Source organism: Ranitomeya imitator, chromosome 1 (assembly GCF_032444005.1).
Source record: "Ranitomeya imitator isolate aRanImi1 chromosome 1, aRanImi1.pri, whole genome shotgun sequence".
Lineage (NCBI taxonomy): Eukaryota > Metazoa > Chordata > Amphibia > Anura > Dendrobatidae > Ranitomeya > Ranitomeya imitator.
In genome coordinates, this window is record NC_091282.1 from 318,966,873 (window position 1) to 318,989,559 (window position 22,687).

Consider the following 22,687-nt stretch of genomic DNA (forward strand, 5'->3'; position numbering starts at 1 on the left):
TTAAAATTGCCTACAGCCATGTGTTTTTATTTTAGGCCTTCGATGCCTGTCTGCGGTCCATTCTTTCAACTACTACTACACTGACCAGGGCACTGCTGGCCGTGTTACCCTGGAACCAATTTAAAAGTGCCTACAGTCAGCCCAATTTTGTTATGTTAGGCCTTGGAAGCCTGTCTGCGGTCACTCCTTCCACTAGGCCTCCACTGACCACACCACTGCTGTCCGTGTACCCCTGGAACCAATTTAAAATTGCCTACAGCCATGTGTTATTATTTTAGGCCTTCGATGCCTGTCTGCGGTCACTCCTTCCACTAGGCCTCCACTGACCACACCACTGCTGTCCGTGTACCCCTGGAACCAATTTAAAATTGCCTACAGCCATGTGTTTTTATTTTAGGCCTTCGATGCCTGTCTGCGGTCCATTCTTTCAACTACTACTACACTGACCAGGGCACTGCTGGCCGTGTTACCCTGGAACCAATTTAAAAGTGCCTACAGTCAGCCCAATTTTGTTATGTTAGGCCTTGGAAGCCTGTCTGCGGTCACTCCTTCCACTAGGCCTCCACTGACCACACCACTGCTGTCCGTGTACCCCTGGAACCAATTTAAAATTGCCTACAGCCATGTGTTATTATTTTAGGCCTTCGATGCCTGTCTGCGGTCACTCCTTCCACTAGGCCTCCACTGACCACACCACTGCTGTCCGTGTACCCCTGGAACCAATTTAAAATTGCCTACAGCCATGTGTTTTTATTTTAGGCCTTCGATGCCTGTCTGCGGTCCATTCTTTCAACTACTACTACACTGACCAGGGCACTGCTGGCCGTGTACCCCTGGAACCAACATCAGAAAATATAAAAATAAGTATTTTGCTTATAAAAAAGAAAATACTGGTGAGATATCAAATGCAGACATTTTAACATTAAAAACAAACACACAACTAAAATCTGGTACAGTACTAAAAATGGCCACCAGCTACAATTACTTTCTCCTGCAAGTAGTTAACTGAAAGTTTTTTTAAATTGAAAACACACATATGGCATCCACCGAGTGTTGTCCTGTCGCGTCTTCTTTATATTATTGCCGAGAAGATGCAAAATAATGAAAATAATAAAATCATTAATTACCAAAATAATAGAGAAAGTCAACACCACATTGCAAATAAACATTCATTCCAAATAAAGAAGCAGGGCGCGTCCGAGGGTGAGTATATACCTAATAAGAATCTAATCACCCTCGGACGCGCAATGCTTATTTCCAACAGCCTTCCTTCCTAAGAATCAGCCCTTCCGTCGTGTAGAGAGACGTTGTGTTACACTCCAAGGTGTTCCCCAGGTTGCCTTTCCTGAGCTTCGATCTACCGGCTCTCGTTTAGTAGTTGTTGGATACTACGCTGCATTAGGCCTTCAAATTGGGTATGGGGTGTAGAGAGATGGTGTGTTCCACTCCAAGGTGTTCCCCAGGTTGCCTTTCCTGAGCTTCGATCTTCCGGCTCTCGTTTAGTAGTTCTTGGAAACTACACTGCATTAGGCCTTCAAATTGGGTATGGGGTGTAGAGAGAGGGTGTGTTACACTCCAAGGTGTTCCCCAGGTTGCCTTTCCTGAGCTTCGATATTCCGGCTCTCGTTTAGTAGTTATCGGAAACTACGCTGCATTAGGCCTACAAATTGGGTATGGGGTGTAGAGAGAGGGTGTGTTACACTCCAAGGTGTTCCCCAGGTTGCCTTTCCTGAGCTTCGATATTCCGGCTCTCGTTTAGTAGTTGTCGGAAACTACGCTGCATTAGGCCTACAAATTGGGTATGGGGTGTAGAGAGAGGGTTTGTTACACTCCAAGGTGTTCCCCAGGTTGCCTTTCCTGAGCTTCGATCTTCCGGCTCTCGTTTAGTAGTTGTTGGAAACTACGCTGCATTAGGCCTTCAAATTGGGTATGGGGTGTAGCGAGAGGGTGTGTTACACTCCAAGGTGTTCCCCAGGTTGCCTTTCCTGAGCTTCGATCTTCCGGCTCTCGTTTAGTAGTTCTTGGCAACTACACTGCATTAGACCTTCAAATTGGGTATGGGGTGTAGAGAGAGGGTGTGTTCCACTCTAAGGTGTTCCCCAGGTTTCCTTGCCATTGCTTCGGTCTTCCGACTCTCGTTTAGTAGTTGTAGAAAAGTACACTGCATTAGGCCATACAAAATGGGTATGGGGTGGAGAGAGATGGTGTGTTACACTCCAAGGTGTTCCCCAGGTTGCCTTTCCTGAGCTTCTATCTTCAGGCTCTCATTAAATTGTGGTTAAATGGAACAACTGCATTTGGCGTACTAGTTGGTTTGGGGCCTACTATCGGTGTCTGCCACTCCTTGCTGTTCTCCTCCACTGAACAAAGCTGTGCCGCCTGTTTACTACGGTTGCCAATTTTGAACTGCATTTCGACTACTTACTGATTTGGCCCTACTCTCTGTGTCAGCCTCTCATTCCAGTTGTCCTCCACTGCAATGCCCCCTGGTTATTCCTGTGTTACCAATTTTGAACTGCATTTAGCCCACTTTCTTCTTTGGGCCTATATCTGTGTTTCCACTTCATCGTGCCCATTGCCCAGCCAGTGATAGATGAGTCTGCTGGTACATTGACCCATAACGCAACATTCCCCGTGCACGCTACACAACAACATTGTGACCCTGCTGAAAGTCAGGTTGCTCTTCCCGCATACCATACCACCTTACACGGGGACAAAGAGGAAGGTGCAGATGAAAGTGCAGGTTCCTTCATCAGGTGGGGGGAGGAATACTAGTTGGCGACGTCACTGGCACAGGGCCTCTCATAGTACGCAAAAGTGTTGCTGCCGGTGGGAGGCGCCCCCGCCGTGCAAACACACCGCTGTACTTTGAGGGGCCCTGTGCCAGTGCCAATGCCAACGAGTGGGCCCCCCCTGCTTGCTCAGGTTCACAGCACTTGCAAAGTTGAAATACTTACCTCTCCCTGCTCCACTGCCGTGACGTGGTCCAGATTTCCTGGGCCCACTAATTACTTGAACCAGCCCTACCCCCCACAACTTTAGCCAAATGACCCCCAATTTCAAATGCCTTCCAATTATTATAAGGTAAATTACGCTTGACAAGCTTCATTAAGAAGAATGGATGGTTTTGACATTAAAATGGGCACTCTAGGTGTTTTCCTGGCCCCCACTCACTGCCGACTATGCTGCCCCATTGACTTGCATTGGGTTTCGTGTTTCGGTCGATCCCGACTTTACGTCATAATCGGCCGATTTCACTCGACCCGACTTTGGACATAGTCGGGTTTCGCAAAACCCGGCTCGACTCTAAAAAGGTCAAGGTCGCTCAACTCTATTCACTACAGTTTGGAACTGTAAAAAAACAACTAGCAGGCATTCAACACAGTACACTTCTTCAGCCTACATGTCAATAACATTTTATAACTGACCTCAACATATATACGTAAATGGATTGGTAGCTGTTCTTCACTGCTGTGCTGTAACATACAGTGTTTAATGGTTATCTCTAGTGATGAGCGAGTGTACTCATTGCTCGGGTGACCTCTGAGTATTTATGACTGCTCGGAGATTTAGTTTTCATCGCACCATCTGAATAATTTACAGCTACTAGCCAGGCTGAGTACATGTGGGGTTTGCCTGGTTGATAGGGAATCCCCATGCTGTCCAAACCTTGGGCAGCATGTAACAGCCACTGGCTCTGTACGATCACAGCTATGTATATTTGACTCTGAAATGCTGCAGCATTGCAGAGAAACCACACTTTTAATTGCCACCGGGGACCAAGCCTCACTGTTGATCAGTTATACAGGTATGCCGAAGCAGCTTCTCACCGCCTGATGACAATGACTGACAGGTCTCTGCCTATATAACCTTAAAAGGTTTAAGCATAATAACAGACGCAGATTCTTTACTGTAAGATCAGTGAGACTATGGAACTCTCTGCCGTATGATGTTGTAATGAGTGATTCATTACTTAAATTTAAGAGGGGATTGGATGCCTTTCTGGAAAAGTATAATGTTACAGGGTATATACACTAGATTCCTTGATAGGGCGTTGATCCAGGGAACTAGTCTGATTGCGGTATGTGGAGTCGGGAAGGAATTTTTTTCCCCAATGTGGTGCTTACTCTTTGCCACATGGGTTTTTTTTGCCTTCCTCTGGATCAACATGTTAGGGCATGTTAGGTTAGGCTATGGGTTGAACTAGATGGACTTATAGTCTTCCTTCAACCTTAATAACTATGTAACTATGTAACTATATGCACAGGCAGGTAGAGACTTGTAAATCAATGTCAGCTGTGGGGAGAAGCAAATATAAATGGTTGCGATCATACAGCCAGTGGATGATACAGATTGCCCACGGCTTGGGCAGCATGTATCAGATGACAGGTTCCCTTTAAACTATGAGATATGACATCCCCCCAGAGATTAGATTCACCATAAAATGGTTGCTACATTCTCTGCCTCTGATTTTATTCAAGCTATCATAGTTCCCCCTGATTAACTTTATTCTACCATGTGATGGGATTAGTGCAAGTTTTCAAAGGCTTCACAGGGAAACCTACCAGGCTGTGCTCAAGGTCATGCGAGCCTTGTGTGGCTAATGCAATCTTCTGCTGTGAGTAAATTTGTAAATTTGTTGAGGTGAATGAGTACCTAAAAGCTCAACATGAAGTTAATAAAGGAAAACTGATAAAAAGAAAAATAAAAGTAATTGATATTTTTCTTTTTTTTTTGCTTTATTTATGAAGTCCAATTAAACAATTCGCATAACACTTGTTTTAGAATCAAGTGTCTCTTCAGTGTGCATGATCTTTTTATATTACTAGACATCCGTACAATGACTAAAGCGTTAGTATTTGATACAACTCCAAGACCACTTGTGGTTGTGTACGCAATTAAAAGCTATAGGGATGAGATTGCTGTCAGATAATTCTTCTCTTGGTGCTTCTCAAGAAAAGAATTTCCGCTAGCTACAGTGAATTATACATACCCAAGGGAATGTAATACAATCAATTCCTTCTGTTTATGTGTGTTATTTTTATAGTATAATGGTATGGTAACATACCATGATGCCTGGTACCTTCAAATAAAACAATGACAGCTGTATAAGTTTAAATATACATTTTCTTATTGACGTATGGTGAAAATGAATGCTTAAAAGACTGGAGTTGTATCACTTTTAATGTGCAGAAAGCACAATTTTATTATATATTTATATTCATAATTATTCATGAATATCCGGAATTTGTTCAGCTTCTAAATAATCATAATAGTGAGTCAATAGCTGCTGTGTTTAGACCATACAAATATGAATCTCAATCTGTAATGCTAAATACGACTTAATAAAATATAAAATCATTAAATGTGCCTTAATTACATTTTTTTGCTGACCTCAACCTCCCGTTTGTTAAGATGACCTTGTCAATACTAAACATATTTAAATTATGAATTGCATGGTATTTGGAGATGAGTGAATATATTCAAGGGGAAATTAATTCTACTTGAATATTATAAAAATCAACATTTGACAAAATGCTGATTTTTTTAAATTAATGAAAGGCTTTCAAAAGGTTAAAAAATAATACCAAAAAAGTGTACTAATTTTACCGCCCTCCTCTCAGGCTTGTCCACTAACCGTCAACCGGCTGGTCCTTGTTGAATTGTTTCTTAACTGAACCCACCTGGCCTCTCACAATAGGTCGGGATTTCTGTCTTTGATGAGGGCCCAGGAAGATTCTGTGCAATAATGTAGTTATTTCAGGCTTCATTAATTTTTATATATTTAGAATTATATGTTGAAAATTATATTTGTATGATAAAAGCGCATCAGTTTTTTGAGCTTAGTCAGAATGCCATGGGGTATCACTTGTCAAGCCAGCTTCATCAGGGGTCAGGAAAAGTCAAATTCTTTGCAATTCTGTGTACTTCTCCACTTTCCCTGATGTGCAGATATGCCCACCCTGCTTTTCAGCTGTCGGTGATCCAGGCCACCAGTCTATAGCAAAGATGCACATATATTTTTTGTACTGGAAGATGGACACATATTGAGAATGTATGGAACACAACATGTATTGAACACATCAGGAAATATACATTTTCAGGAAATCTGTGATTCTAAAAACCCTAATGAAAACATATTTGCAAAAATTTAGAATGTTTTTCCAAATTGAGATTAAATTGTTCAGCCCTTGATAAACCATTTTTAGTCCATATTTTAGGATATTTTGTGAATCACATCTTTTTTAACAGTCTTAGGCCATGTTCACACAGTGCGTTTTTTACTGCGGAACCGCAGCGTTTTTGCCGCTGCGGTTCCGCAGCTGTTTTCCATGCAGGGTACAGTACAATGTACCCTATGGAAAACAGGAACCGCTGTGCACATGATCCTGAATTTCAAAAAAAAAGCCGCGCTGAATAGCTGCGGGAAAAAAGAAGGAGCATGTCACTTCTTTTTTCGGAGTCGCAGCGGTTCTGCACCCATAGACCTCCATTGTGAGGTCAAACCCGCAGTAAAACCTGCAGATCAAAAATATATCTGCGAGTTTTATTGCGGTTTGTGGTGCCGAACCGCTGCAGCAGGAAGTGCGGGGAAGCGGGCGGAAGTGCGTGGGCGGAGTGTGGCTGCCCCGATCCCACCCCGCCATGCTCCGATGCCCCCCCCGTGCTCCGATGCCCCCCCCGTGCTCCGATGCCCCCCCCGTGCTCCGATGCCCCCCCGTGCCCTAATCTCCCCCCCTTATACTTACCCGGGCTCCCGGTGTCCGTCCGGCCGTCTTCTCCCTGGGCGCCGCCATCTTGCAAAATGGCGGGCGCATGCGTAGTGCGCCCGCCGAATCTGCCGGCCGGCAGATTCATTCCAAAGTGCATTTTGATCACTGAGATATAACCTATCTCAGTGATCAAAATAAAAAAATAGTAAATGACACCCCCCCCCTTTGTCACCCCCATAGGTAGGGACAATAAAAAAATTATGTAGGGTTAGGGGTAGGGTTAGGGGTAGGGTTAGGGTTAGGGGTAGGGTTAGGGGTAGGGGTAGGGTTAGGGGTAAGGGTAGGGTTAGGGGTAGGGTTAGGGGTAGGGTTAGGGTATTTTCAACCATTTTAACCCTAAAAAACTTCCTAGAAAACACACAGACTCTGCATAGAAAACTGCATAAAAAAAAGGATCAAAAAATGCATCAAAAAACGCACCAAAAAAAGCACAAAAAAAGGACCAAAAAAAGGACCTGCGTTTTCTGCCAAGAGCTGCGGTTTCAGTCCTGAAAAAAAAAGGATGGAAATCAGGAACGTATGAACATACCCTAAGTTGAGTTTGATTATATATTTTTTTTACCAAGAATGTTACAAATTGTATGTGTTCATAATAATGAAATATAAAAATATATCTCAAGGCAGAAACAAAGCAAAATATCAGTTCTTGTGAAATATTGATACTAAAATGAAATGCATTTTATCTGAAAATATAACTTTGCGTGGATAAAACTCTCTAGAGATGGGAATTATAACAGCATTTTTATTCCATTCTTATTGAAAATAATAGTATTCAGCTCATGTAAAGAGAGGACTACAGAGTTCACGTGACATTCAGATACCAATGTCGCACTTTGATCTAATAATCCCTATGGTGTAACATTGCAATTAGAGAAGAGGATCCAGTTCAAGACACATTTCTTGAAATTCATGGTTTATCGTTAATTCAAAAATTTTGAGAAATAAAACACTTTCCCAATACCATTTCTCACACTGCTGAAACATCAAAGGATACCAATGGAAATGAACCCGAATAAAGGTCAGAAAGGAATCACAAAACAGCTTTACTTTTTTTAACTTTTGGTCAGATTTGTCCACTTGGATACCCATTTGCATTATGCATATATCAGTATTTGATCCTTCAATGTTTTTTATATATCACCATTGTGTATGCTTCTACGGTTTGCTGCTGTTTGTATGTGTACGCACTCTTGTTAGTTGTGCCACCACTTCACCAATGTCTTTAATAAAGGTGTTTTAGTTTTCATACTACCTCTTGTATCTTGTTTTGTGATTCCTTTCTGACCTTTTTTCGGGTTCGTTTCCATTAGTATCACTATATTTATCCCAAATGGTCTGCCATTCCACTTTGTGCACGTATATATCACTATCACCACTAATGTAATTGATATAGATATATGTTTTGATATATATTTATTGCCCTGGTTTAGTATGTTTTTATATATGAAACATCAAGGGAGCAGGATAGCATCATTTTCCTCTTCCACATCCTTTATTTTCAGATCCATGGGCAGTATGCTTACGCACACACTTCCCCTCTCTTGAAGGGGCCACATGCATCCTCCTAAAAGCCTCGTCATCCAATTTCTGGACAAGACGTACTATTTAAGGCACCTCCTCCAGCCTGGAAATTGTAAGCTGTCTGTTCCCAGTGCTCGTATTCCTGCATACCTGCCTGTCCAGCAGTCGTGCCTGCCAGCCTATCAACTGAGCCCCTCTACCTGTCTATCAGCCGGTCCAGCCTGTACCTGCCAATCAGCCGGTCCTGTCTACATCCATGGTTCCCGTGCCTGCCGTCATCTAGTGTACCTTCCTTGGGGCCACCCCAGCTACTTATCCATAAGGGGTCAGCTGCGATCTACCCAAGGTCAGTCCTAGTGTAGCACCTGGTCCACTTCCTTTGTTTTTCTTCCGATAATGGTATCATATGCCGCTGTGTATCCAAGGTTGGATTAGGTGAGGCTCCTAATTGCGCCTCTAGAGGTTTTCCTTGGGCCTTGGCACAGTGGTTCCACCATCCAGCAAATTACATATGCTACTGTCAGCCATTTTCTCTCACACACGCTTTCTCCTGAAGAGTGCAAGCTCTTATGGTCATCAGGGCTCTCTCTCTCTCTTTCCCTCTCTCTCCTTTCTCCGATGTCTATTTGTTCTGAGCAATTACAAGCTTTCCAGCATTGAGATTTGCAAAATGTATTAGCCACAAATGACATTTTTTAAGAAAACTTGGCAAAGTGGCAAACTTTCAAAACAACCGCTCATCTCTAATTGCACTCATTAACCTACTGCCACTGTTACACAGAGTCACACATGTTTACAAATGTGTTACATAGTAACATAGTAACATAGTTGCATAGTTAGTAAGGCCGAAAAAAGATATTTCTCCATCCAGTTCAGCCTATATTCGATCATAATAAATCCCCAGATCTACGTCCTTCTACAGAACCTAATAATTGTATGATACAATATTGTTCTGCTCCAGGAAGACATCCAGGCCTCTCTTGAACCCCTCGACTGAGTTCGCCATCACCACCTCCTCAGGCAAGCAATTCCAGATTATCACTGCCCTAACAGTAAAGAATTCTCTTCTATGTTGGTGGAAAAACCTTCTCTCCTCCAGACGCAAAGAATGCCCCCTTGTGCCCGTCACCTTCCTTGGTATAAACAGATCCTCAGCGAGATATTTGTATTGTTCCTTTCTATACTTATACATGGTTATTAGATCGCCCTCTCAGTCGTCTTTTTTCTAGACTAAATAATCCTAATTTCGCTAATCTATCTGGGTATTGTAGTTCTCCCATCCCCTTTATTAATTTTGTTGCCCTCCTTTGTACTCTCTCTAGTTCCATTATATCCTTCCTGAGCACCGGTGCCCAAAACTGGACACAGTACTCTATGTGCGGTCTAACTAGGGATTTGTACAGAGGCAGTATAATGCTCTCATCATGTGTATCCAACCCTCTTTTTATGCACCCCATGATCCTGTTTGCCTTGGCAGCTGCTGCCTGGCACTGGCTGCTCCAGGTAAGTTTATCATTAACTAGGATCCCCAAGTCCTTCTCCCTGTCAGATTTACCCAGTGGTTTCCCATTCAGTGTGCAATGGTGATATTGATTCCTTCTTCCCATGTGTATAACCTTACATTTATCATTGTTAAACCTCATCTGCCTCCTTTCAGCCCAAGTTTCCAACTTATCCAGATCCATCTGTAGCAGAATACTATCTTCTCTTGTATTAACTGCTTTACATAGTTTTGCATCATCTGCAAATATCGATATTTTACTGTGTAAACCTTCTACCAGATCATTAATGAATATGTTGAAGAGAACAGGTCCCAATACCAACCCCTGCGGTACCCCACTGGTCACAGCGACCCAGTTAGAGACTATACCATTTATAACCACCCTCTGCTTTCTATCACTAAGCCAGTTACTAACCCATTTACACACATTTTCCCCCAGACCAAGCATTCTCATTTTGTGTACCAACCTCTTGTGCGGCACGGTATCAAACGCTTTGGAAAAATCGAGATATACCACGTCCAATGACTCATCGTGGTCCAGCCTATAGCTTACCTCTTCATAAAAACTGATTAGATTGGTTTGACAGGAGCGATTTCTCATAAACCCATGCTGATATGGAGTAAAAACAGTTATTCTCATTGAGATAATCCAGAATAACATCCCTCAGAAACCCTTCAAATATTTTACCAACAATAGAGGTTAGACTTACTGGCCTATAATTTCCAAGTTCACTTTTAGAGCCCTTTTTGAATATTGGCACCACATTTGCTATGCGCCAGTCCTGCGGAACAGACCCCGTCGCTATAGAGTCCCTAAAAATAAGAAATAATGGTTTATCTATTACATTACTTAGTTCTCTTAGTACTCGTGGGTGTATGCCATCCGGACCCGGAGATTTATCTCTTTTAATCTTATTTAGCCGGTTTCGCACCTCTTCTTGGGTTAGATTGGTGACCCTTAATATAGGGTTTTCATTGTTTCTTGGGATTTCACCTAGCATTTCATTTTCCAGCGTGAATACCGTGGAGAAGAAGGTGTTTAATATGTTAGCTTTTTCCTCGTCATCTACAACCATTCTTTCCTCACTATTTTTTAAGGGGCCTACATTTTCAGTTTTTATTCTTTTACTATTGATATAGTTGAAGAACAGTTTGGGATTAGTTTTACTCTCCTTAGCAATGTGCTTCTCTGTTTCCTTTTTGGAAGCTTTAATTAGTTTTTTAGATGAAGTATTTTTCTCCCTATAGTTTTTTAGAGCTTCAATGGTGCCATCCTGCTTTAGTAGTGCAAATGCTTTCTTTTTACTGTTAATTGCCTGTCTTACTTCTTTGTTTAGCCACATTGGGTTTTTCCTATTTCTAGTCCTTTTATTCCCACAAGGTATAAACCGCTTACAGTGCCTATTTAGGATGTTCTTAAACATTTTCCATTTATTATCTGTATTCTTATTTCTGAGGATATTGTCCCAGTCTACCAGATTAAGGGCATCTCTAAGCTGGTCAAACTTTGCCTTCCAAAAGTTCAGTGTTTTTGTGACTCCCTGACAAGTCCCCCTAGTGAAAGACAGATGAAACTGTACAATATTGTGGTCGCTATTTCCTAGATGCCCAACCACCTGCAGATTTGTTATTCTGTCAGGTCTATTAGATAGTATTAGGTCTAAAAGTGCTGCTCCTCTGGTTGGATTCTGGATTGTGAAAGATAATTTTGGATTGTGTTGGATTGTGAAAGATAATTTTTCTTGGTTATTAGCAGAAACCTGTTGCCTTTATGGGTTTCACAGGTTTCTGTTTCCCAGTTAATATCCGGGTAGTTAAAGTCCCCCATAACCAGGACCTCATTATGGGTTGCAGCTTCATCTATCTGCTTTAGAAGTAGACTTTCCATGATTTCTGTTATATTTGGGGGTTTGTAACAGACCCCAATGAGAATTTTGTTACCATTTTTCCCTCCATGAATTTTGACCCATATGGACTCGACATCCTCATTCCCTTCGCTAATATCCTCCCTTAAAGTGGACTTTAGACAAGACTTTACATAGAGACAAACCCCTCCTCCTCTCCAATTTTTACGATCCTTTCTAAACAGACTGTAACCCTGTAATTTAACTGCCCAGTCATAGCTTTCATCTAACCATGTCTCGGTTATTCCCACTATGTCAAAGTTACCTGTAGATATTTCTGCTTCTAGTTCTTCCATCTTGTTTGTCAGGCTTCTGGCGTTTGCGAGCATGCAGTTTAGAGGATTTTGTTTTGTTCCAATGTCCTCGCTGTGGATTGTTTTAGAAATGTTCTTACCTCCCTTCTGAGTATGTTTTCCTGGGTGTTCTTTGTTCGAGTCTAATGTTTTTCTTCCCGTCCCCTCTTCTTCTAGTTTAACGCCCTCCTGATGAGTGTAGCGAGTCTTCTGGTGAATGTGTGTTTCCCAGGTTTGTTGAGGTGTAGTCCGTCTCTGGCGAGGAGTCCATCGTACAAGTAATTCACACCGTGGTCCAGGAATCCGAATCCTTGTTGTCTGCACCATCGTCTTAGCCAGTTGTTCGCATCAAGGATCCTGTTCCATCTCCTGGTGCCATGCCCGTCTACTGGAAGGATAGAAGAAAAAACTACCTGTGCATCCAGTTCCGTTACTTTCTTCCCCAACTCTTCAAGGTCCTTGCAGATTGTCGGTAGGTCCTTCCTTGCCGTGTCATTGGTGCCAACATGTATCAGAAGAAATGGGTGGACGTCCTTGGAGCTAAAGAGCTTTGGTATCCTATCGGTCACATCCTTGATCATCGCACCTGGAAGGCAGCCTACTTCTCTTGCTGTTATGTCCGGTCTGCAGATGGCTGCTTCTGTGCCTCTCAGTAGTGAGTCTCCCACCACCACCACTCTTCGTTGCTTCTTGGCTGTACTTTTTGCTGTCACATGTTGCTGTGCGCCCTTTTCTTTTTTACTTGCTGGTATTGCTTCATCCTTAGGTGTGCCATCTTCATCCTCTACAAAGATTTGATATCGGTTCTTCAGTTGTGTGGTTGGTGATTTCTCCATGGTCTTCTTGCTTCTTTTGGTCACATGCTTCCACTCATCTGCTTTTGGAGGATCTCGGACACTTTTTTCACCTTCTGTGAACAGTAGAGATGCTTCTGTTCTGTCTAGGAAGTCTTCATTCTCTTTGATGAGTTTCAAATTTGCTATTTTTTCTGTTAGGGCTAGCGGAACGCACCAAATAATAAGACAGATAGTGTATGGTGCGTTCGCAGCCCGGGGTCCACCGTGCAGAGATGGAACCTGCTGCCAAGTAATGACGGACTATATGGCGGTACTCATAAGTATACACACGTGGGTTAAGCTTCACCCAGCGAGAAGGAAGCGATCCTGTTGCGTCACAGGATCGCGGTACCGCACATAGAGGGTGAGCAAGTAGTCAGCTAACTCAACCCCAACTAGGATTGAAGTCCGATTAGACCCTTGCTGGCACAACACCGCAACTGGGTGTGTAAGGAAGCTGAATACCAATATTAGGGCACAAGAGTGCATGCGGTGCCGCACTGACGAACGCCACTAACCACCCAGGCTTGGGTAAGGAAAGCACAGAGGAAGTGCACGGCGCCGTACTGGCGGTCACAGCAACTGGACGCTGTAACGTGTGATTCGTGCTGTAGGCTAAGTCGGGCGCTAGATAGCAACCATACACCTTCCGCAAACAGACATTCAATAGGGTAGGGGTATCCAAGGACGACTTGCACTCACAACATACACACATTAACAATTGTACACTAGCGCATGGCCGTGCGGTCATGCGCAGTTTATATAGTTGCAGCACAGGAAGTGGCCACAGAAACTTTGCCCTTCCAAGACCTGCCAAGAGGACCAATGGAATGTGCTGCAGAGCCTGAGCACATGACCCTCGATCTCCAACGGGAGATCTTGCCCTGGGCATGCTCAGTGTGTGCAGACAAGGACTTAGTCCCAGAGAAGTCCGCTCGCTGCTGACCAGCACTGGCTTTAATGGCAGAAGCTGAAGAAGCAGCAGTAACTCTCTGTACAGAGTGAGACTGAGCAAGACGCTGGGACCGACGTCCTTGCTGAGCAGACTCCACTGCGGCTGGATAAGAATGGGAGACCGCAGCGGAGATGGCTCGAGATTCCCCCTGTGCAGAAGCGGGAACTCGAGACCCCGCACCTTTTCTTCTAAAAGGGCCACTAGTCTACACTTCTGAAAGGTGAAATTGGATTCTTCTTCTGGTCGATCTGTGAACATGTAGCACATGTAGGTTGTCACATCTGCCATGTTTCTCCTAGATCCTGCTGACTTGCTGTGTTTTCCTTCTTGTGTAATCTACTCAGCCAAGCTTTCTTGCAATAATGTCCTACAGGCCAACACAACCCACTTGCCATAGACTTTAATTGAAGTTGTATGCAACTATGAGAAGCTTGAGACATGATTTTAATTTGGCTGTTCACTTTGTAAAAGAAAACTTAAAATCTTAAAGAAAAATCTTGGCAGAGGTCATATTTAACCCCTTCATGACCCAGCCTATTTTGACCTTAAAGACCTTGCCGTTTTTTGCAATTCTGACCAGTGTCCCTTTATGAGGTAATAACTCAGGAACGCTTCAACGGATGCTAGCGGTTCTGAGATTGTTTTTTCGTGACATATTGGGCTTCATGTTAGTGGTAAATTTAGGTCAATAAATTCTGCGTTTATTTGTGATAAAAACGGAAATTTGGCGAAAATTTTGAAAATTTTGCAATTTTCACATTTTGAATTTTTATTCTGTTAAACCAGAGAGATATGTGACACAAAATAGTTAATAAATAACATTTCCCACATGTTTACTTTACATCAGCACAATTTTGGAAACAAAATTTTTTTTTGTTAGGAAGTTATAAGGGTTAAAATTTCACCAGCGATTTGTCATTTTTACAACGAAATTTACAAAACCATTTTTTTTAGGGACCACCTCACATTTGAAGTCAGTTTGAGGGGTCTATATGGCTGAAAATACCCAAAAGTGACACCATTCTAAAAACTGCACCCCTCAAGTTACTCAAAACCACATTCAAGAAGTTTATTAACCCTTCAGGTGCTTCACAGCAGCAGAAGCAACATGGAAGGAAAAAATGAACATTTAACTTTTTAGTCACAAAAATTATCTTTTAGCAACAATTTTTTTATTTTCCCAATGGTAAAAGGAGAAACTGAACCACGAAAGTTGTTGTCCAATTTGTCCTGAGTAGACTGATACCTCATATGTTGGGGTAAACCACTGTTTGGGCGCACGGCAGGGCTTGGAAGGGAAGGAGCGCCATTTGACTTTTTGAATCAAAAATTGGCTCCACTCTTTAGTGGACACCATGTCACGTTTGGAAAGCCCCCGTGTGCCTAAAAATTGGAGCTCCCCCACAAGTGACCCCATTTTGGAAACTAGACATCCCAAGGAACTTATCTAGATGCATAGTGAGCACTTTGAACCCCCAGGTGCTTCACAAATTGATCCGTAAAAATGAAAAAGTACTTTTTTTTCACAAAAAAATTCTTTTAGCCTCAATTTTTTCATTTTCACATGGGCAACAGGATAAAATGGATCATAAAATGTGTTGGGCAATTTCTCCTGAGTACACCAATACCTCACATGTGGGGGTAAACCACTGTTTGGGCACATGGAAAGGCTCGGAAGGGAAGGAGCGCCATTTGACTTTTTGAATGAAAAATTATTTCCATCGTTAGCGGACACCATGTCGCGTTTGGATAGCTCCTGTGTGCCTAAACATTGGCGCTCCCCCACAAGTGACCCCATTTTGGAAACTAGACCCCCCAAGGAACTTATTTAGATGCCTAGTGAGCACTTTAAACCCTCAGGTGCATCACAAATTGATCTGTAAAAATGAAAAAGTACTTTTTTTTCACAAAAAAATTATTTTCGCGTCAATTTTTTCATTTTCACATGGGCAGTAGGATAAAATGGATCATAAAATTTGTTGGGCAATTTCTCCCGAGTACGCCGATACCTCATATGTGGGGGTAAACCACTGTTTGGGCACTCGGCAGGGCTCGGAAGGGAAGGCGCGCCATTTGACTTTTTGAATGGAAAATTAGCTCCAATTGTTAGCGGACACCATGTCGCGTTTGGAGAGCCCCTGTGTGCCTAAACATTGGAGCTCCCCCACAAGTGACTCCATTTTGGAAACTAGACCCCCCAAGGAACTTATCTAGATGCATATTGAGCACTTTAAACCCCCAGGTGCTTCACAGAAGTTTATAACGCAGAGCCATGAAAATAAAAAATAATTTTTCTTTCCTCAAAAATGATTTTTTAGCCTAGAATTTCCTATTTTGCCAAGGATAATAGGAGAAATTGGACCCCAAATATTGTTGTCCAGTTTGTCCTGAGTATGCTGATACCCCATATGTGGGGGTAAACCACTGTTTGGGCGCACGGCAGGGCTCGGAAGGGATGGCACGCCATTTGGCTTTTTAAATGGAAAATTAGCTCCAATCATTAGCGGACACCATGTCACGTTTGGAGAGCCCCTGTGTGCCTAAACATTGGAGATCCCCCAGAAATGACACCATTTTGGAAACTAGACCCCCAAAGGAACTAATCTAGATGTGTGGTGAGGACTTTGAACCCCCAAGTGCTTCACAGAAGTTTATAACGCAGAGCCATGAAAATAAAAAAAAAAAATTATTTTCTCAAAAATGATCTTTTAGCCTGCAATTTTTTATTTTCCCAAGGGTAACAGGAGAAATTTGACCCCAAAAGTTGTTGTCCAGTGTCTCCTGAGTACGCTGATACCCCATATGTGGGGGTAAATCACTGTTTGGGCACATGCCGGGGCTCGGAAGTGAAGTAGTGACGTTTTGAAATGCAGACTTTGATGGAATGCTCTGTGGGCGTCACGTTGCATTTGCAGAGCCCCTGATGTGGCTTAACAGTAGAAACCCCCCACAAGTGACCCCATTTTGGAAACTAGACCCCCAAAGGAACTTATCTAGATGTGTGGTGAGCACTTTGAACCCCCAAGTGCTTCATAGAAGTTTATAATGCAGAGCCGTGAAAATAATAAATACGTTTTCTTTCCTCAAAAATAATAATTTAGCCCAGAATTTTTTATTTTCCCAAGGGTTACAGAAGAAATTGGACCCCAAAAGTTGTTGTCCAGTTTCTCCTGAGTAGGCTGATACCCCATATGTGGGGGTAAATCACTGTTTGGGCACATGCCGGGGCTCGGAAGTGAAGTAGTGACGTTTTGAAATGCAGACTTTGATGGAATGCTCTGTGGGCGTCACGTTGCGTTTGCAGAGCCCCTGATGTGGCTTAACAGTAGAAACCCCCCACAAGTGACCCCATTTTGGAAACTAGACCCCCAAAGGAACTTATCTAGATGTGTGGTGAGCACTTTGAACCCCCAAGTGCTTCATAGAAGTTTATAATGCAGAGCCGTGAAAATAATAAATACGTTTTCTTTCCTCAAAAATAATTATTTAGCCCAGAATTTTTTATTTTCCCAAGGGTTACAGAAGAAATTGGACCCCAATAGTTGTTGTCCAGTTTCTCCTGAGTACGCTGATACCCCATATGTGGGGGTAAACCACTGTTTGGGCACATGCCGAGGCTCGGAAGTGAAGTAGTGACGTTTTGAAATGCAGACTTTGATGGAATGCTCTGTGGGCGTCACGTTGCGTTTGCAGAGCCCCTGATGTGGCTTAACAGTAGAAACCCCCCACAAGTGACCCCATTTTGGAAACTAGACCCCAAAAGGAACTTATCTAGATGTGTGGTGAGCACTTTGAACCCCCAAGCGCTTCATAGAAGTTTATAATACTGAGCCGTGAAAATAATAAATACGTTTTCTTTCCTCAAAAATAATTATTTAGCCCAGAATTTTTTATTTTCCCAAGGGTTACAGAAGAAATTGGACCCCAAAAGTTGTTGTCCAGTTTCTCCTGAATACGCTGATACCCCATGAGTGGGGGTAAACCATTGTTTGGGCACACGTCGGGGCTCAGAAGGGAAGTAGTGACTTTTGAAATGCAGACTTTGATGGAATGGTCTACGGGTGTCACGTTGCGTTTGCAGAGCCCCTGGTGTGCCTAAACAGTAGAAACCCCCACAAGTGACCCCATTTTAGAAACTAGACCCCCCAAGGAACTTATCTAGATATGTGGTGAGCACTTTGAACCCCCAAGTGCTTCACAGACGTTTACAACGCAGAGCCGTGAAAATAAAAAATCATTTTTCTTTCCTCAAAAATTATGTTTTAGCAAGCATTTTTTTAGATTCACAAGGGTAACAGGAGAAATTGGACCCCAGTAATTGTTGCGCAGTTTGTCCTGAGTATGCTGGTACCCCATATGTGGGGGTAAACCACTGTTTGGGCACACGTCGGGGCTCGGAAGTGAGGGAGCACCATTTGACTTTTTGAATACGAGATTGGCTGGAATCAATGGTGGCGCCATGTTGCGTTTGGAGACCCCTGATGTGCCTAAACAGTGGTAACCCCTCAATTCTACCTCCAACACTAACCCCAACACACCCCTAACTCTAATCCCAACTGTAGCCATAACCCTAATCACACCCCTAACCACAACCCTAACCCCTACACACCCCTAACCCTAACCACAACCCTAATTCCAACCCTAACCCTAAGGCTATGTGCCCACGTTGCGGATTCGTGTGAGATATTTCCGCACCATTTTTGAAAAATCCACGGGTAAAAGGCACTGCGTTTTACCTGCGGATATTCCGCGGATTTCCAGTGTTTTTTTGTGCGGATTTCACCTGCGGATTCCTATTGAGGAACAGGTGTAAAACGCTGCGGAATCCGCACAAAGAATTGACATGCTGCGGAAAATACAACGCAGCGTTTCCGCGCGGTATTTTCCGCACCATGGGCACAGCGGATTTGGTTTTTCATATGTTTACATGGTACTGTAAACCTGATGGAACACTGCTGCGAATCCGCAGCCAAATCCGCACCGTGTGCACATAGCCTAATTCTAAAGGTATGTGCACACGCTGCGGAAAACGCTGCGGATCCGCAGCAGTTTCCCATGAGTTTACAGTTCAATGTAAACCTATGGGAAACAAAAATCGCTGTACACATGCTGCGGAAAAACTGCACGGAAACGCAGCGGTTTACATTCCGCAGCATGTCACTTCTTTTGTGCGGATTCCGCAGCGGTTTTACAACTGCTCCAATAGAAAATCGCAGTTGTAAAACCGCAGTGAAATGCTCAGAAAAAAACGCGGTAAATCCGCCATAAATCCGCAGCGGTTTAGCACTGCGGATTTATCAAATCCGCAGCGGAAAAATCCGCAGAGGACCAGAATACGTGTGCACATACCGAAACCCTAACCCTAGCCCTAACCCTAGCCCTAACCCTACCCCTAACCCTACCCCTAACCCTACCCCTAACCCTAGCCCTAACCCTAGCCCTAACCCTACCCCTAACCCTAACCCTAGCCCTAACCCTAGCCCTAACCCTAACCCTAACCCTACCCCTAACCCTAACCTAACATTAGTGGAAAAAAAAAATTTCTTTATTTTTTTATTGTCCCTACCTATAGGGGTGACAAAGGGGGAGGGGTCATTTATTATTTTTTTTATTTTGATCACTGAGATAGATTATATCTCAGTGATCAAAATGCACTTTGGAACGAATCTGCCGGCCGGCAGATTCGGCGGGCGCACTGCACATGCCCCCGCCATTTTGGAAGATGGCGGCGCCCAGGGAGAAGACGGACGGGACCCCGGCTGGATCGGTAAGTATGATGGGGTGGGGGGGGACCACGGGGGGGGGGATCGGAGCACGGGGGGGGGATCGGAGCACGGGGGGGGGGATCGGAGCACGGGGGGGGGGGAATCGGAGCGCGGGAGGGGTGGAACGGAGCACGGGGGGGCTGGAATGGAGCATGGGGGGGCTGGAATGGAGCACGGGGGGGTGGAACGGAGCACCGGGGGGGGTGGATCGGAGTGCAGGGGGGGTGATTGGAGCACGGGGGGGTGATTGGAGCACGGGGGGAGCGGACAAGAGCACGGGGGGGGAGCGGAGCACTGGACGGAGGGGAGCCGGAGCAGTGTACCGGCCAGATCGGGGGGCTGCGGGGGCGATCGGTGGGGTGGGGTGGGGGCACATTAGTATTTCCAGCCATGGCCGATGATATTTCAGCATCGGCCATGGCTGGATTGTAATATTTCACCCGTTATAATAGGTGAAATATTACAAATCGCTCTGATTGGCAGTTTCACTTTCAACAGCCAATCAGAGCGATCGTAGCCACGAGGGGGTGAAGCCACCCCCCCTGGGCTAAACTACCACTCCCCCTGTCCCTGCAGATCGGGTGAAATGGGAGTTAACCCTTTCACCCGGCCTGCAGGGACGCGATCTTTCCATGACGCCGCATAGGCGTCATGGGTCGGAATGGCACCGACTTTCATGACGCCTACGTGGCGTCATGGGTCGGGAAGGGGTTAAGATACACTTTCTTTCTGTATTGTGTATATAGTCAATAAAATAGAGTGTGATTAATAACAAGTAAAGAGAATGCTAATTAACAGGGAAATGTTATAGATACTTACAGTGCAATATTTACAGTTTAACATCACTGATCTCTAAGCAGCAGTCAACACACACAACTCAGTTCAGGAATGCCTAGAACTTTGCTATTCGGACAGCTATAAATGAAAAAAATACACAAAAGTACCAGAAAGAAACTTCATTTGGGGCTTAATCTGTATATTAATAATAGATATTCAATAAGGCTGGTTTCACACTTGCGTTTCGGTTAGGGTTAGGGTTAGGGTTAGGATCCCTTTAGGGTTAGGGTTAGGGGTAGGATCCCTTTATCAATTTTATGGTGTGGGGTGGTTTATCAGTGTGTTTTTTTTTTTAAACGCATGCGTTTTTAACGCATGCAGAAAAAAAACGCATGTGTTGCAAAAACGCGTCAAAATGCATACAAAAAAACGCATGCGTTTTTAATGTTAAATATAGGGGAAAAAAACGCATGTTCTTTTGCGTTTTTTACCGCAAAAATGCAAAAAAAAAAACGCAAATGTGAAACCACCCTTACTTTGCTTTCTCAAAAGTAACATAAATGTGGGAATAATCAGTTAAGTATGTTACCATGAAATAAGAGAGAAAATCATTTTACAACTTCCCTATATTGTATTGGAAGAATGGATATGTACAGAAACTGTAATAATTATAGAGCGTCTAACTGAATAAGATCTTTTTCTGATGCAATTCATTTGTTTAAAAAATTGTTCTATTAATTTATATCACAAATTTGGATTTGTGGTCCAGAAATCAGTAACTGAGATTGCCCTACTTTAACACAGGCATGGTTTTAATATTTCATTAAATAGAATAACAATACAAAGAAATTGAAGATTTCACTTTGACTATTTTGTTCATATCTTGGATTAATGATTGATTATCACACATGGTACATTTTTTTGATAAAATAGTGAGTAAAATCCCCAAGGCTTTGGTTATTGCTGCTGATCAACTATTAATGACAGATGGACTATCTATCAGAAAATAATATTTATGTTTTCACACTCTTTAGTTGGCTTTTGGGGACATCACATTTTCAGTGATGTATTAGTTGATTGTCAAAGTCAAACTGATTTACAAAGAATTGTTCTTTTTTAGCTACACCTCAGACATTACATGTTGGAAACCAAGACTGATATTATGGAATCCACATACATAGAAAAAAATAAGTTTCAATAAATCTGTTTAATAGCATAAACAGATGGTAGTATTTTATCTATAGTAAGAAAAACACAGTGCAGCAGCCTTATTTTGTGTTATACCCTACAAAATACATCACTAAAGTACCACAATCACAAGTAATTTAAATATATTTTTATTGGACATTACTAAAACACAGATAACAGACACATGTGTAAAAATATTATATTTACGGATCACAGTAAAACAGAGCAAAAATCAGGATTGAAGAAACTCAAATAAATCAGTTAATACTATCCCTCTCTATAATATGATGCATAGCATGTTATGGCAAGTTAAAAGTATGTTAAAATAAATGACAGCATCTGTGTACAACTGTATATGTCAAATATCTCCAAGCAATTAATGCCCCTTTCTCAGTCAAAAGAGGAGCAAGATCTTATGAGATTTTCCTTTTTGTACTAACCCAGCACTTAGTGGCATAACTATAGTGATCCCAAGGCAAAATTTTAACCAAAGCCACCAACAACATATTAATCAGTTCTATGGGCACCTGTGATGTCATCCATCCTTGCCCCTTACCTGTGGTAATGTCACCCATCCTATAAACATGTTCCCCGTCCAGTAATAATGTCAACCATCAGGTATAATTGCTCAATGTTTTGGGCTCCATCCTGTAATAATTTCCCCCATTCTGGCACCCATGGTGTAATAATGGCCTTCATTCTGGCCCTGATCTTGTAATAATTAGAGATCGGTGGTGCTCGAGTCGAACTGTTGGCCAATTTCAAATTCGAGCTGTTTTGGGTGGTGTTCGAGTCGTTCGACGAACTCGAACAATTTGCTTAAAGAGACTCTGTCACCTGAATTTGGAGGGAACAATTTTCAGCCACAGGGGCGGGGTTTTCGGGTGTTTGATTCCCCCTTTCCTTACCCGCTGGCTGTATGCTGGCTGCAATATTGGATTGAAGTTCATTCTCTGTTCTCCGTAGTACATGCCTGCACATCGTCGATACCGATACCCTATACCAATGCAAGTCAATGGGACACAAATATCGGAATTCAAATAAGCCATTTCTTTCCTTCTACATCCTGTTCAGGAGGGGGGAAGAGTGTGGGCGGTGCGTGGGTGGACACTGTGCATGTCTGGACACTGTGCGTGTCTGTATGTGCGGGCGGGGTATGTGCGGGTCTGCCAGG